The sequence below is a fragment of the Octodon degus genome, unplaced genomic scaffold (assembly GCF_000260255.1).
Source record: "Octodon degus isolate 3935 unplaced genomic scaffold, OctDeg1.0 scaffold00215, whole genome shotgun sequence".
In the NCBI taxonomy this organism is placed as follows: Eukaryota; Metazoa; Chordata; class Mammalia; order Rodentia; family Octodontidae; genus Octodon; species Octodon degus.
In genome coordinates, this window is record NW_004524791.1 from 1,047,804 (window position 1) to 1,064,694 (window position 16,891).

Below are 16,891 nucleotides of genomic sequence, written 5' to 3' on the forward strand. Positions count from 1 at the left end.
AGAGCTGTGCTCTTGCTTGGTGCTTGAATCAGGCTGCTGACCGCGAGCTCCGCAACGGACTCAGAACTGAGCAGACGGCGGCCAGGTGGAGGACAGCGCAGGGGAGATGATTCTTCCTCTACTGTGTGCCTTCTTAAGATTTTTCTAACTCTTGCCCAATTGTCAGTATCTCTAATGCCTATCTGAGGAAACCATGGGTCATATTTGGCTGCCTCTCGTAGCATTTCTGCTAGATCTTTGTCGGCACGTGAGCCCCTGAACATGGGAGGAGGCCTTGGAGCGGCTCTACGTATCTTTGTTCTTCAGCTGAAAGTTTTTGGCCCATTTTATTCCCAGATAAGCAGCTTGTTCAAAGTGGAAAGACTCACCGACTCCAGGTGGAATGCTTTTCATCTCTCTTCTCTCCAGGCGTCCCGGATGAAGTTTCCTCCTACGAAGGCCTTCTCTGCCTCTCAACTTTCTACTTAAAGTAGACTTACTTGTTCAGGCTAAAACTTCCTAGCCCAAGGGCTTGAGGTCTGGAGTCTGCGCGCTGGTCACCAAGTTTATATTATCACCTAGTGATTGCGGGCTGACCAGGCCATGCTCCCGAAGCAGTGATGGGTGAAGGCTTAAATAAAGAGACAAGTGCTATGATTTAGGGCTCCAGGAGGATCCAAACCATCCAGCAGAATTTGAGATTCTCTGGGGGCTGAGACAGAACTTCTCTGGGCAGCCCATGCTTAGTTATCTGACAGAGGAGGAGGAGGCTGAAGAAAGCATGGAAACCTGAGCAGGGCCGTGGGCTCACCTCAAAGACTTCTCCAAGTAACACGTCACATCAACTTAGGAGACCTGTCCTGTCTCAGGAAGGCCTTCACTACAGGCACAAGGGGCCTGCAGTTGCTGGCTTTATCTGGTCAACTGGTGTTTGAGCCAGGTGGCCTTAGCTGTGGCTTTGTCTTGTCCTTTGAGGCCTCAGAGCTTCACAGGCCCCTTCAGGCCTCGGCCAGGACCGGTGATCGGCAGAGCTTCAGCTCCTCTGGGTCCGCTGCCCGTCTCGAGACAAGGGGCCCAGGCCCTGACAGCCTCACAAGCGAACGTGGAAGGCCGGCTGAATCGTGTGAAAGCCTGCCCAGAGCTGCTTTGTGGTGGTCTCCGTCGCTGTGTCTCTTGACAGGTCTACTCTTAGGTTTTCACATTTTGAAGGCTAGTGACAGCGCCATTATTTTTTCCTCAACTTTGAATTTTGCAAGGCTATACAAAAGTAACTGAGTTTTTGCATCGATCTTAAAACTTGCCATTTGATTGTGCTCACTTATTAGCTGTAGAATTTTTAAGAATTTCCGCAGGATTTCCTCCTGACCGTGTCACATGTGGCATCCTTCCCAGCGGGAATGGCTCCTGTTTCCTTGATGCACATGAACAGCAGCCACTGGTGCAGAGTAGAGCAGAGATGACCCATGTGGACACCCTCTTTCTTTTCCTCAGCTTAGGACAAAGCGTTCAGTCTCCCCCGGCTGGGGTGGTGCTCGCCTGAACTCCTCTACTAGGCCCCGCAGGTGCCCTTCTACATTTACTGAGAGCTTTGGTGAAACATTTGAAAAAGCCAGAAACGAATGTCAAGTTTCATCCAATGCCCGTATAGCATCTAGCGATGGTCATGTGGCTTTCATCCTGCAGCCTGTTAATGTGATAAATTGTGTTGCTGACAGGAGAGCATCAGACCTCACACTCCTGCAATCGATGCTGCTTCACAATGATATATATATATATTTGGGCTTCCCTTCCCTGATTTTTTAAAGAAGCTTTGGTACCAGGTCTTGCTCTACAGCTTGGACTTGTAGTGATCCTCCTGTCTCAGCCTCCTCAGTGCTGGGATTCCAGGTGTGCTACACCCTGCCTGGTTTCGATGGCTGGTATGGTTGCCTGGGGTTCTGGGGCCGGCGCAGCATGTGGCACCAGGAATCGAACTCTGGCCCTTGCGCTTGCCAGGCAGGTGCTTAGTCTGCAGAGCTATCTTCCCAGCCCTCCTTGACTTTTTATGTTGTTGATTTTATTTGCAAAATTTTTGTTACAAGCTTTTGACCTATGTTCATGAATTGCATTGGTCTCTAACGTTTTTCTTATAAACTAATCTCATTGAGGCAATAACGTAATTTTAGTCTCAGAGGAGGGAAGGGGCCATAGGCGAGCAGCTCCTGTGTGTCAGGGACATGAAGGCGGGCTGTGAGCATTAGGCACTGCTGCGGCGGGCTGACAGAAGCAAAAATTAAAAATAGGTAATTCCAGCCTCACCAGAATAATAGAGAATTATTCCCTCTCTTCAGTTTTATGGCAGAATATGTACAGAATTGATACTTCTTCCTTAATTATTTGATAGAACTGATGAGTGCAAGCATTGGGGCTTGGTGTTTTCTTTGTGGGAAGCTTTGTAGTTGCAAAAATCTGCCTTTACCCAATATATAAATGTTCAGAGTTTTTTTCCCCCCTGGGGTGAGCTTTGTTGTCTTTTAAGAACTCCTCAGTTTTGCTGGGAGTGGTGGTGCTCACCTGTAACCCCAGCGCTTGGGAGGCTGAGGCAGGAGGACCGCTGCAAGCTGGAGGCCGGCTGTGCTCCACAGCAAGTTCCAGCCCTGTCTGAACTACACGGAGACACTGTCGCAGAAACACAAGCCTCCACTCGAGCTGGAGGGTCAAGTGTACTGAAATGAGTTATAGTCTTCGTGCATTATACTTGAACACCTGTGGGAGCTGCGGCCACGGCACCCTTCTCATCCCGGCTCTGGCGAGCTGGGTCCCCGCTCGTTCCAGACGGGGCTGGTTTCTGAAGGCATCACTGGGTTACCCCGGGACTGGCGTGAGCTCCTCCGTGGCGCTGGTTTCTGCTCAGAGCCTGCTGCTGTCGCCGCGCCTCCGCCCCATCCTTGCCAGCCCCCTCGACCTATTCGTGACTGTGAGGTTAGCGGGCACTTCCCGCAGCCAGACGGTAGGGGGCGCTGCGTGCACGTCCAGCCTCGCAGGGCCTGCTTCTAGCAGATGTTTACGCTGTTTGTTTTAAAAGGCTAGTGATGGGACTGCACCCAAATCTGTCAGCCTATGGGGTATTCTGCTGGTCTCACTGGGCCTTTGACTTTTTCCCTCTGTTTTATAGATTTAATGTTATGTTAATATTTTTCTCTGCTGTCAGCTTTATTGATTTCCTTAGGATTTATGGTGTCACATCTAATTTTTCAGCCTACCTTTTTACATCCCAGGCGACACAGAGCCTTACAACAGCAGACGCGCCTGTCTTTACTCCGTTGCTAATCCTGAGTCTTTTTCCTCTGGCTGCTTTTAAGATTTTAACTCTAACACTATTCTAAGTGCTTTGACTATGGTGTGTCTTGTAGCTTCATCCACGTTGTTTGAGCTTCATATTCATCATGTTTTTAGATTTATGGCTTCGGATAGTTTTTAAACCAGATTGGGATATTTTCTAGATATTTCTTCACATTTTCCTTCCCGTGCTCACCCCCTGAAGCCTTCAATCAACGATGGGGGGCTGCCTGACACCCCTCTCCCCAGCTCATAGGACACCTACCCCCTTCCCCGCCTGCCTCCCCGGGAGGTTCGCTGTGGATGGTGCTCAAGAGCACCCGCTTGCATTTTGCTGCGCATCTGACAGAGAAAACAGGATTTGAGGAGGAGTGTGGAGGAGAGGGGGCGGGGGGGGGGAAGAGCCTGTTCCCACCCCTTGGACACCAGGTGGATGAGGTCACCTCTGGAGTGCCGTCCCTTACAGAGACCCTGCCTCCAAGTTAAACATAAATAAAAAGGGCTGCCGATGGAGCCCGGTGCAAAGGGTTGGGTTCAATCCCCGCTATCACACACAACTGTAATTGCCCGCATACAACACTGGAGCCCTCACCGCCCTCTCTCCCAAGCCTGGGAGCTTGGTTTGTGTGGCCTGGTGTCTGGTCCTGTCTCGCTTTTCCTAAGGGCCCTCCTAGAGCCACGCCACAGGCATCACCACCCCGACAGAGAGAAGGCTGATGGGCTGCTGCCACTGCTGTCACCAGCGAAGGCTGATAAAACAAACGCAAGCCAAAGCCCTGCCCCGAGGTCTCTTGATCGTTTTCTCCTTCAAAGATGCAGAGAGCATGCTGAAAGCACAGATGAACCTGGAGGCGGCTGGGGCCCTCGAGCACACTGACAGGGTCTCTCCATGTGGTTCAAGTGGGACCTGAACTCATTACCTAGCCCAGGTGGGCCCAGGATTTGCAGGGATCCTCCTGCCTCAGCCTCCGAAGTGCTGGGATTACCAGTGTGCACCACAAGGCCCAGCAGAAGGCACTGCTTCTTCAGGAGGCTGCTTTGGGGGATGCACTCCGGGCCCCCCCCCCCCGGCCCTGTACCCAGCTCCGGCTGGAGGATCTCTCACCTGAGCTCCTCCCAGAGGGGCTTAGATCCAGGATCTTGCCCTGGGAGACCTCCTGACTGGACTGGCGTCGGTGCTGACCGGAGGACACCCCTCACCACCGCCCAGGGCTACTGGGTGTCACTGGGTTTGCTCAGATCCTCCCGGAAGCAGTGCCCGGAGGACAGACACACAGGAGGTTCCTGCGAGGAGGCCAGTGCCTGCCCCATGTCCGGGAGCAGCGGGGCCCAAGCGAGGAGCTAAGGCTTCTGCAGCGGGAGGCCAGCGCTGGTGTGAGGGACAGCGGCCTGGCTGGGTGCGGCTGCTGCCCAAGCTCCCCGCAGGGGCCTCCTGAGCTGGGCAGTGGCCCACGGTGTGATCTCTCCTGAGAAAATGGAACCGAGCTGCCGGCTCTCTGGCTGAGGTGATGCTGTGCGGCTCCCTCTTCCCTAAACCTGCGGAACACGCTCTTCCTGCCCAGGTTGGTCTCTGCTCTGAGTTGGGGCTTAGGAGGTGATGGGAGCCGGAAGCTGCTGAGGCAGCTCGTTCCCCAGGCTTCCTCGGGTGCCTGGGCCTGAGCCTCAGTGTGGAGGGTGTGGCAGGGGTACCGTGGACAGAGCCCCCGCCGGCCTTACGGGCTGCACGCCTGCTGTGATGGGCACTGTGAGGGGTCGGTGGGAAGGTGCCTCAGCCCCGGCCTGCCCTGGTGCCTGGCAGGCAGGTGAGGGAAAGCTGCCACGACCCTCCAAAGCCTTCAGTGCTGGTGAGGAGGAAAGGAAAGGCAAAGACAGAAAGCAGTAGCTGGTGTCCTGAGAGGCTGTGCTCCCACTATCTCCGTCTCCATCGCCGTCTCCGTCTCTCCTCCATCTCCATCTCTCTGTCTTCTTCTCTCTGTCTCCATCTCTCCATCTCCATCTCCATTTCTCCGTCTCCTTCTCTGTCTCCGTCTCTCCGTCTCCGTCTCTCCATCTCTGTCTCCGTCTCTCTGTCTCCGTCTCCACCACCGCCAGCACCATGGCCTCACTCTGCCTGTCTAAACAGCTGTGTCTGACCATAGGAAGTGCCCTCTGGCATGGCGACATGGGGCTGCAGGGAGGAAGTGGCTGGGACGCTGGCCCCAAGCCTGACTGAGCCCCGTGGGAGCAGCAGCACCTCCGCTACCTTCCTGGTGCGCTCAGCTCTGCTCCCGGGAGAGGCTGCTTTCTGCTCTGCCATGTGGCGGGCCCTGGGCCCTCTTGAGGGGGACACAGACCCCTCCTCAGGGCAGCTCCAGCTTCCCTTCCAGGGTGTGGCCGCAGGTCTCCACTTGGCCCGCCCCTCCTCCTTCACATCACATTGTCCTTTCCAGGTCACAGCGCCACCACTGATGTGACAAGGGTGCAGTCCTGTGAAGGAGCCGCGTCCCACACAGACACTGCCCTGCAAGTCTGGGGGCTGGACCACCACGTCTGTGGTGAGCGTGGCATCTGATCGACTCGCAAGCCTGGCAGACGAGGAGGAGCTCTGGGAATCAGTGCAGAAGGGCTCTGCGGTCATGACGGAAGCTACTTCCAGGAAGGCCTCCCAGCTTCTGGGAGCACCCCAATCAGTTTCTCCTCTGCGATCCCCCAATCTGAAATTAGCCCCCCCTGCCCTCCGAGCCTCTGTGAGAGAAGACAGCTCAGTGTGTCCCACAGCTCTGTGGACAGTAACCGACAATTGCAGAACACCCAGGCTGGGACGGGGGTGAGGGAGCTGCTGGGACCCAGCGTTCTCGCCCTGCAGCCCACGGCCCAGAGGCCCAGGGCGCTGCTCAGCCGCGTGGCTCCAGGACAGCATGGCCCCTGAGGGGCGGACGTTGCTCAGGTTGATGAACTGTGCCCTCCTCCTAAGCCCCTTGGGCAGGCGACCAGAGGGTGGCCCACAGCCCTGCAGGTGTCCGGACACCTGCTCAGTGAACCGCAGTGGTAGAACAGGGCTCTGCCTCCCTCTAGCGGCCACATCTGGGAACTGCCAACTGTCCTCCAGGGTCACAGCAGCCACCGTGCTGCTGGCCTGAGCCAGACACCCACTGCGTGGGTCTCGTCTTCGGGAACATCCGGGGCATTTCCCGGGAGCCTTGAGGAGACCCCGGTGCAGCCGCTCCTGGGGCCGCACCGTGAGCTTGCGGGCAGGCTGGGGTCCAGAAGGAGCAGGAGCCCAAGGCCACCGGACCCAAGGCCTGATCACTCGTCTCGCTGAGTGGCCTTGGACAGGGCATGTCCCTCTCTGTGCTTCCCGTCTCACCTCCAGCACAGGTGGGTTGGAGCAGAGGGGGGAAACGGGGGTGACTCCCTGGCCTCCCCAGGACACAGTGGAAGGGCTGAAAGGAAGACTCAGCCCACAGGAAGGACCGGTGAGAGGGGGCCCCCGGACCAGATGGCGGCAGGAGCGGGCACCCAGGGCACCCACCTCTTGGCAGGGGACAGGGCCCAGGGTTCCAGGCCATCGCAGAGCACGGTGTGGCCGCTGGGTGGATGTCAGCTGCCCCGAGCCGGGCGGGAGCAGGGCTGCCGCAGTCCCGATGGTGGGGCCACCAAGCTGAGCTGTCTACACCATGCCCAGTGCCAGGCTATGGCTCCTGGGGTGGCAGGGCACCGTGGTGAGGCCGGGCTCCTCTCTCCTGGCGCGCCACAGTGAGGACCTGTTCTCCTGGCACCAGAACGTCCCACTCTGGAGGAAGTCGGCTGCCTGGGCCCTGGGCCCTGCATGCTCTCTGCAGCCGCCAGGCCTCCAGGGGACCAGGGCAGGGTGGGGCCCTGCGGGCTCCTGAGGGATGGAGCAAAAAGCCAGGCCTGGGCTTCTGCTGCAGTGGTTTCCCCGGCAACCAGCTGTTGTCAGGAAAACAACAGGGACCAGTGGGGTTGCGCGAGGTGAAGCGAGACAGGCTCGGCCCTGCCACTGCTCCATGCAGGGGGTCTGTGTGGGTCAGAGTTTGCCCAGGCCCCGGATACACTCCCTGAAAGCCAACTGGGGCGAGGTGGTGGGGGCTGGTTCCCTCCCGAGTTCGGGGGTCATGGCCCATGTCTTGTCCGCCCAAGCCCTCCCTGAGAAATCGCCCCAACCCGGTGGCTTCCAGCAGCGACCTGCATGGCTCAGGGTTTGGGAGGCCCAGCTCGCAGTGTAGCCATCTCAGAGACAGCGCTTTGGGTCCTCTGTCCTCCCGGGGCAAGGTCCAGTATGGCCTGGGGCTGCCATGGAGGCCAGGCCCCCTCCCGACCAGCACTGGCCCTCACCGGTGCTGGGGTACAGGTGATCACCGGCTGGGCCACCACGGACTGACCCGGCCTCCTGCCTGGGGTGGCCCGCAGCACCCGGTGGGGGCTCTTTCCCTCACACCAACACCCAAGCTGTACCTGCCGTGGAATGCTGGGGTGGGGCAGGGTGAGGGTGGTGTTGGCCAAAAGCTATTTGGTGTCCGGGACGGGGGACCCGGGGCTCGGGAGGTGCACGTCCATGCAAGGAGTCGGAGCTTGGCTGCTCCCAGTGTCCTGGGATGACCTTACCCAGCCCAGACCCTGGGGACCCCATGGGAATAGTACCATATGTGCGGGGGACACAGAAGCTGCGGCTCCAGGGTGCTTTGTGCTTGAAGCCTGGCCCCTTGCCCTGTGCCTGTGGACTGAGGGTGACCGGCTTCCTCCTGGGCATCAGAACAGTGTCACTAGATGGCCCCGCTGGGGGTACAGGGACCCAGCACCCAGGAGCCGGTGCGTGTTCCCCGGGGTTGCTGACCCCGGTGTGTCAGGGCCCCATGTGGACCCCTGCATTCCCTCCCTGGGGAGCCGAGGTGGCAGTGGCAGGGCCTAGACTGGCCTGGAGGCACCGTGTCATCTCCTCACTGTCATAGTCTATGGGCTATGCCATGCTTCAGGGGCTGCAGGATCCTCAGAGTCCTGGGGTCACTGTTACCTGATTCTGCACACAGAGAACCCGAGGCCACCAGAGGGGGTCTTGCTCAGGGCCACATGCCCCAGGGCAGGTGGGATGGGAACCTCGGCACCTCCACCAGCTCCTTTGCTGCCCTGGACCTCAAATGCTGGGTTTCTCAGTCCCAAGAGCTGAGGGCAGCCACAGGCAGCACACCTGGGTCACCCCCTCCCGCCAGCCCACCGGAGCCCCCCTGCGGTTTGTGTGCAGCATTCGCACATCCACACACTCTGCGCGAGAAGCCCCACGGCCGAGTGGGCTGCCTGCTCACAGGGCCAAGGGCTGGCTGTGCTGGCCCAGGAGCCAGTCTCCAGGACAGAGATGGTGCACCCAGGGCCTGACGCCATCCATGTCACTGGTGGACAGGGACGGTGAGGGTCTGGGGACGCCTCTGTGTGTTTCTGCCCAGGAACCTGGGTCACTGCCAGCTGGGCCCTTTGATTCAGATGAAGTCTTGTCTCCTGGGACAGCTGCCAAGGCTCTGGGCTTTGGATGGCCCTGGGAGTGTGCCTGTTGCTCAGTCCAGAGTGGCCAGATAGCTTGGTGGAGCTTTTGGCCTCCAAGGTGTGAGGGGTGGCCTGAGGCCACCCACCAGCAGGTGGAGCTGATGCTTAGCTCGCTGCCCGAGACAGAGAAGGCCTCCCCATCCCATCAGCGCAGCCTGGTGGCCCGAGGAACGAGGGGGAGCATGTGCGTGTGCCTCGGGCTCCTTTCCTGCCTGGGCTGCTGCCTGTCCTGTGCAGGTCCCTTCTTTGGTCCCTGTCCTGTGCCCCCTCCCTGCATTGCCCGAGCCAGCAGCTGGGTGGTGCCAGGCTGTGCTGCTGCCTGTGTTTACCCATCTTGTGCCCACCCTCAGCCCTTCCTCCTTCTGCACGGAGCTGAACGGGGAGCCCGGCCCGTCACCCTCTGAAGCTGGTGGTGTGGTAGTGCCTCAGGAGTTGCCCAGAGTCCCTCTTATGAATGAACTCACTGCTTGTAGCTGGCCACAGGGTCCCGCTGGGAAGAAAGGCTGCATTCCTGAGCCTCCTTGTAGCTAGATACAGCAGTTAGAGAAGCTAGGGTCCAGGCTGGGGAGCGAACTTGCTGGTCTAGTGCCTGCCTGGCAATCCCAGGACCTGGGTACATCCCCAGTACCCCATGCTGTGCTGGTCCTGGGAACGCTGTGCCAGCCACCAAATTCAGGCGTGGTGGCTCATACCTGTAATCCCAGTGCTAGGGAGGCTGAGACAGGAGGATCACTATGAGTCTAAGCTAAGTAGTGAGACCCCATACCAAATAAATACAAAATTTTTAGAAATTTAAAAAGTTAGAGTCAATAGAAAGTAAGCAAAAGTGCCCTTAAGCAGGCTGAGGGTACTCCCCGTCCCCCAGGATTATCCTTCTCTTCCTCCTTCTACCTGGCCAGAACGTGAGTGTGATGGCTGGTGCTCTAGCAGGTCTTTTGCATTATGAGGTAACCTTGGGACTAGAAGTCCTTGTATGAGGGAACAGACAAAATAGACCCTGGGTGCCTCACACCATTGGATGCCTCTAGACTTCATGAACTCAAAGTGAACTGACTTCTACAGAGTTTAAAATGCATTCTTCGAGATTTTCTGTCTGTCACGTGTGCAGAGTGGGGTGGGAGGGACAGCTCACCATGGGCAGCAAGGAGAACCCACTGTGTGGGGATCCCAGCCCGCTTCTGTAGGGATCCCCAGTGGGCCTTCTCACCCCCATGCCCACCTGCCCGCCCTTTCACACACCTTCGACCTCCTCCTCCCCGGGCCCCTCCTACCCTCCTGAGAGCCTGGCCCCCCCCGGGGGGCCCTCTCACTTGTCTCAGCTCAGCACTGGGTGCTCAGCCTGGAGTGGGTCCCACTCCGGCAAGAAGCCTGTCTACATCACTGCTGGCTGTGGGGAGCAGCTGGAGACCCCTGGGGCCTCAGTTTCCTTGGCTGCAAAATGGGATGGATAAGAGGCTTCTCCTGCTGGGTGTAGAGGTCCATGCTGTAATCCCTGCTCTCCAAAGGCTGAGGCAGGAGGAGGCTGTGAGTTTGAGGCCAGCCTGGACTACTCAGAGGGACCCTGCCCACCTGCCTCCTTGCCCCCAGCACCTCCCCAACCTTGTCTCTCTTGTTTACAGATGGGCCACTGGTGACTCGAGGGGTGATGTGGCTCTGAGACTCACCCAGGATTTGGATCGTCGGCTTCCGGGCAGCCCCATGGCTCCAATCTGCACCTCATTTCTGGGCGCTATGCAGGGCCCTGGTTAGGAGGAGCTGCCTGGTTCCCAGCCACCAGGCTGTCGCATCAGTGTGTGGCTGAGACCAAAGCAGCCTCGCGCCCCTGAGGCTGACAGCCGGGCCAGCGCCTTCCTGCTGCCCTTGTCCCCTGGGAGCTCCGCTGGCGCCGGTGCTTTGAAGCCACTGGGAACCCGGCACTCAGGGCAGCTCTCAGGGTCCTGAGGCAGCGCGGGAGCCGGGCCCCAGGCCAAGCATGGACAGGCACTTCCTGTGGCCACTCCTGGCTGCTCCCAGCCCCTGTTCACCTACCCAAGCAGCTCCTGCGGGGGCACTGATTCCTCAGGCTGCAGTCAGGGACGAAGAGGTGCGGGGTGACCAAGACATGAGTTGAATATTTAAAGAAAATGTTCATGGCAGTGAGCGACCGCCACCCCTCCCCCCCAGGACACCCCTTCCTTCCGCACACTCATCCATCATCCCGGCCGCTTTCTGCAGTAGCTCTGGAGTCCTCTTTCTTCATTTCCACTCCCCCTTTCCCCGGGGACAGTGCTGTCCTGGCACCCAGGGCTGAAGGCCCCCTGGGCTTTTGCCCACTCTGAGGAGGCCTAGGAACAGCACTGTCACTGCTGTGTGCCAGTTAAGAGCCCCGGGAAACCAGAACTGTGGAGAAGAAGAGGGGGTCACCTCGGCCTTGGTTGTCCCGGAGCCAGCCAGAGAGGACCACTGGTTGAGGTCCTGTGGGGCAGGCTGGGGTCGCTGTCTTTCTGGCGAGGGCTCCAGAGCCTCCATTTGATGCAGTTACCCTGAGCCAGATGTGGCCCCGGGCTGCACTGCCCAGGAACTGTGCTTCACCCATAGTTGATTGCAACTTTTGTTTTTTCTTTTGAGGCAGGGTCTCCCTATGTAGACCAGGCTGGCCTCAAACACTCCTGCCTCAGCCTCCCGTGTGGTGTTGGGATCACAGGCGGGCGTGTGCCCCCAGGCCCAGGAGTGCTTTCAGAGCCAGTACGTGCTGCAGTTATCAGGACCCCTCTGAGCAGTGTGTGCGACAGGCCGTGTGTGATCGCCCTTGTAGAACTCCACGTGAGGGTCCTGAATCCAGATCAACTCCTCGCAGTGAAAACAGTGTCTCCTGCGGCCCAGGAGACCCATTCACAGTGGAGAGCGGCCCGCACACAGTCCGGTTTCCAGGCTGGCCGCACGGTGACGCGCTGGATGCCTGGGTCACAGGAAGCACACTCTCAGAAACGCCCTCAGCCTTGTCTTCACATCTAAAGGGCAGAGGGGAAAGTTCAAAGCTACGCGCACTGCTTGCACTCTCTTCCTTCCAGCCTGCCTGGCCCAGGGGCCTCCCTGGAAGCTAGGCTCTGACCCGGGTTCTGATCTGGAGCCATACAGGGCCCCATGACTGCTGGACGGTCCTCACCTGGCACAGGGAGGACAGGGCCAGGAGACCCAGGGCCCAAAGCCCCCAGATTAGCGGATCCCAGTTCCGTCCCCCGGTGCCCTGAGCCCAGCTTGTACCTCTCTCCCTTCGAGGTCTACAGGTAGTGGGCTTACAGCAGGGTGGCCGGCCCCGCCGGACAGGTTGTATGCTAGCGCGGGAGAAGGCGTGAACAGCATTCCCAGCACTTGGCCATCACCACCAGATGCCACGGGGGGCTGGCTCGCTCCTGAGGCCACCAGGACAGTGGACAAAGGCCTTGGGTGAGGGGCAGAGGCGCAGGGGAGCAGAGCCTCAGCAGGCTGCCTCTTAGAGGCGAGCCCTGGAGCTGCTGCCCCCGCCCCCTGCCTCTCATGGCTCATCCTGAGGGGCTCTGGGCAGAGTGGTTGGCCCCAGGCTCCCCTCCACTCCTGTGCCTCTATCCAGCAGCACCCTTCCGGCCCAGCCCCAGGACCCAGGCCTGGGCCTTAGCTCTGCCTGTAGAATCATGGCTGTCATCCAGGTCCCTGTCTTGAGGCATTGGGCGGCCCTGGTGCACACTGCCTGGGACAGGGTGGCACTCAGGCTTGGGAGCCATTGTTCTCTTCGCTGGGAGGGCCTCTGCCGGCCTCGCGTGCTGAGGGCCTACAGATCCGGTCCAGCTGCTGAGGCCGTGTCCTGGGCCTCAAGGAGAAGGCAGGCGGCGGCTTCCAGTCACCGCGCCCCACGTCCCCCATGGTCTTTTCCCCACGCGGTCATCAGCCGCTGCGAGCAACGTCTGGCCCAGAGCCACGGCCTTTATCCCACGTGGGAAACCAGAAGCCAAGGTTAGAAGTCCTGAGCCGCGGAAACCACCTAGAACTCCGAGGCGTGCGCAGCCCCGGCCCGGCGTCTCAGAGGATGATCATGTTCCCCAGTCCGGCCTCCGGCCTCTGCGCCAGAGGAGGAAGCCCGCAGCGCTGCTTCTGGACTGCCCGACCTGGGTGAGGCCAGGACTACGAGAGCTCGGAGTGCTCAGCGCAAGCCCGGAGGGGGTGTCCCTGACGCAGGGACAGGGAGCGTGCCAATGGAGACTGGGGATCCCGCAGATCCAAGGCTGCCTGGAGGAGGCTCGGCTCCGGGGCAGCACAGCGCGAGCCGGTGGGACCGTCACCGCGAGTGTCTTGGAAATGGCCGGGCGAGCGTCTGACCAGAAGAGCCCGCACACGACAGGCGCGTGCGCAGGCCTGCAAAGAGCGGCGCAGGCCCGCCCAGCCACGGCGCCTGCGTGCGAATCTCCGCCCCTCACGGCTGAGGCCGGGAGCCGTGTTCAGGGTGTCGTGTCCAGGTCTCCAGGTCTAGCTGTCCCCAACAAACGTCCCCGCGGACTCCCAGGGAGGCCAGGCCAGCGGGGGGACAAGCGTGTCCTCCCGGCCCTGTCTCGGCACAGGGTGACCTCCGCCAGGGGGCTTTCAGACCTGCTGCCGGGGTCACCCTTGCTCTCTGAAACCTGCTTTTCCTTATTGAGGACTGGCCCTGCCCTTAGGGCTGGGATGCCCGACTCCCCCAGTGCAGTAACTGGGAAGGCCACTGGGGTGGGGTGTCCACAACCCTCAGGCCCCTCGCTGCGGGCGATGGAGGGCACTCCTCCAGCCACACTGCCAACCCAGCAGCCCAGGCAGAGGACATTTGTCTTTGGTCCCATGGTCTACAGGGTCCCTGTTCCCAGATCCACTGCAGTTCCCTCCCTCTTGGAGGCCATCCTCTGCGTCTTGGGGGACAGCAGGCTCCCTGGGCCTTGTTTCAGCAGGCTAAGGTGCTGCCCGAGGCTCCCGGGGGCTCTGGGCTAACACAATGTGGGGGGGGGGTGTCCCAGAACCTTCCGGTAAGTGTGGAGCCATTAAGCCCTGCCAGCCCCTCAGTCGGGGCTCTGGGGCTGACCAGGATCGGCAGGAGCAGACCTGGTGGGTTGTTATCGTGTCGGGTGGCCTGTGAGCGTGTGAAGCGACCTGTGGTCCCCTCCCTGCCCTGGTTATCTCTGTCACCCGCCTCTGGAGTGGAGGGCCGCCTTTGATCTGCACTCTTGGAGGCTCAAGCTCCCCAGGGTGCCAGGGCCTGGGGGCAGCCAGGGCAGGGCTGGCTGGGGGGGGTGGAGCCTCCTGCCGTGTGCCTTGAGGCCAGGCTCAGCCTCTGGATCAAAGGTCCTTATCTATGGCTCATGGGGGGACTTTCAGGCAGCTAGAACCCATTACTCCTTCAGCCACCTGTCTGGGGGCACTGGGGGGGGGCTGGGGCCAAGGACAGTAAGGAGAGGCTGTCCCCTCTTATGTGCAGCTGGCAGTGTGTGGGGCAGTGGTCCCATGGTGTGTGTGTGGGGGAGCCTGGGTGGCTTCAAGGCATAGAGAGGGACATGGATTTAGTCAGGGGTCAGGCAGGCTGCTGGGACCCGAGGGGAGGGGCAGGGGGCTACTGCTGGGTCTGGAGAAAAATCTGAGCCGTGGGTGCCACAGTGGTGAGCCCCCCATGCATGCGCTACTCAGACATAGCCCAGTCAGTGGCGCTGCAAAGGAAGCTCCCTGAGAGGGGGCTGCATGCCCCCCAATCGTGGCCAGAGGCTACCGCAGCATGACGGCCCCACACAGCTGCAGAGAGGCCCCTCTGGGGACCAGTGCGTGGCCTGAGGGCTGGTGCAGTCCTCCTCCTGTGCAGGGATCTGAGAACAGGGTGGCAGGGGCTGGGCCACGGCACCTCATGCTCCAGTGGGGCTGCTGGACAGGCAGCCCACCAGGCCTTCCGGGTGCCTGCAGGGACGAGCCAGCGTCAGGTGCTGGATGACAGGCAGCCTTCATCTTGTCACTCTGCAGAGCCAGAGGAGCGTGGGGTGCTGCCGTGGGAGGATGACTGAGGGGCAGGCCCAGGGCGGTGAGGACAGGAGACACCGAGGGGCAGCTGGAGAGGCAGCTGTGTTTGGGCTCCTGGGCCCTCTGAGGAGCTGGCAGGTGGGGGTCCTGGGGTCCTGGGTGCCTGGTGGGTGTCGTGGAGGACTCAGGTGGCCAGGGCTGGGCCAGGCTCTGCAGCAGGCTGCCTGCTGTGACCGTGAGGCCACCCTGCAAGTGGGCTCTTGAGCACCTGCGCTGCACATGTGAATGGGGGAGGAACTGGAGCCACATGTCTGGGTCATGCTAGAAGGATGGGGTGCGAGTTGGGACACCCCTGTGCCTTGGCAGGGCTCCACGGGACAAGGGCGTGGGAGCATTGCCCAGGAATTCTCATCCTAGATTCCCGCCTTAGACAAACGGGTGGAGGTCACCAGGACACTTGGATGACCCTGCCCCCCATGGCTTTGTCACTAGGAGTCCTGCACCAATAGTGACTCCACATGACTGGGGAACCTGCTGGGAGCTGTAGCAGATTGAAGCAGGGTAGCTGTGGGCTGTGACAGCAGCTGGGCCACCGACCCTTGGCTGGACGGGAACCATCTGGGGCGACGAAAGTGCTCTGTGTTCTGGCCCGGGGATTTGGAGACAATTGCAGACGGGACACGTGTGCACCCGGCACTTTGCTGGTGTGACTGCGCCCCAGGTCTAAGTGGGCTTCCCGGCAGGCACCTTGGACCCCCCCCCCCTTGCCTCCCTGCTATGACACTGGCTGAGCTCCCATTGGGGAGGATCCCGAGGGCCAGAAAGGCCACACTGCTGTCTGGGGACCCAGCAGCAGCCGGTCTGGATTCAAACCCAGTTCCAAGTGGCTCCAAGAGGCGTGCTCGTGAGACTGCTAGGTGCCGCTTGGCCAGGTGTCCCTCCAGGTGCCATGACCCCAGGCCAAACCTGGCTGTGATCCCTTCCACCTGCGCAGCTCTGGCCAGGACACTTAGTCGCCTGGTGCCTCAGTTTCCCCTCCTGTGATAGAATTGACCCCCTGGGGGGCTGTTGCCAGGAAGACATGGAAGAGGGAACTGTGGGCCACCAGGGCCACTCAACCTGGGCAGTGGGGCCCGCAAGCAGGAAGTGCGGGAGGCCCCTCCTGTCTTGGAGACCAGAGGCGGGAGCAGAAGGTGGGCTGAGGGACAGAGACGTCCATTTCTCCCTTCCTTGCCCCTTCAGAGCCAGCTGTTGACCCTGAGGAACTGCTGTCCAGGCCACTGGAGCACAAAGGCCGTGTGGACAGCAATGAATCACTCCTGGTGTCCTCCTCCAGAGGGCACAGTGGCCCCCGAGGGTGGACAGAACCTGATGACAGGCAGCTCTCTGAATCCCCAGCCAGTCCTCCGGGACCTGTGCCCCACTCGGGGACCCACCCTCCTATTGGGGCCCAGGTAGGTAGCAACCTCTCGCCCCAGCAGAGAGGCCCCAAGCCCACAGGGCATCTGTGTGACAGACCCGACACCCACTGGGGGCTCCTGCGAATGGACGCTAGCACGAGTATTTGCACTGGCTCTGGCTTTGCAGGAACCGGGGCCCTGTGCGGCAAGGGGGCAGCCAGAGCGTCTCTGTCCTGCTGGGCTCCTGTTCCCTGATATTAGCTCTAGTGGCACAGCACCCTGGAGAGCCAGTGTCCGGCTCCTGCAGCCCCAGTGACCGCCGTCCTGGTCACCAGCAGTGCTGTGTCAGCATCTATGATGTGGTTTGCACTGAGCATGTTGCCGGAGCTGGGCACAGGGTGGTGAGCCTCGGGGTGCCAGATGCAGGCAGGTGACCGGGACACACTGTGACAACTGGGGAGGTGGCTCAAGGTCATCATGCTGTGTGCAGGACTCTGTTGTCCCTTGTCACACTCTTGCCAGGCCCGGAGGACAGGTGTGTGCTCAGTCCCATGGACGCAGGAGGAAAAGGAAGCTCCTTGCGGGCACCCAGGTGGAGCTGGTGAAGCTGAGAGAAGAGCGGAGTGGACACAAGGGTCAGCAGAGTTGGCACTGATGCCCGATGTGGAGTAAATAGA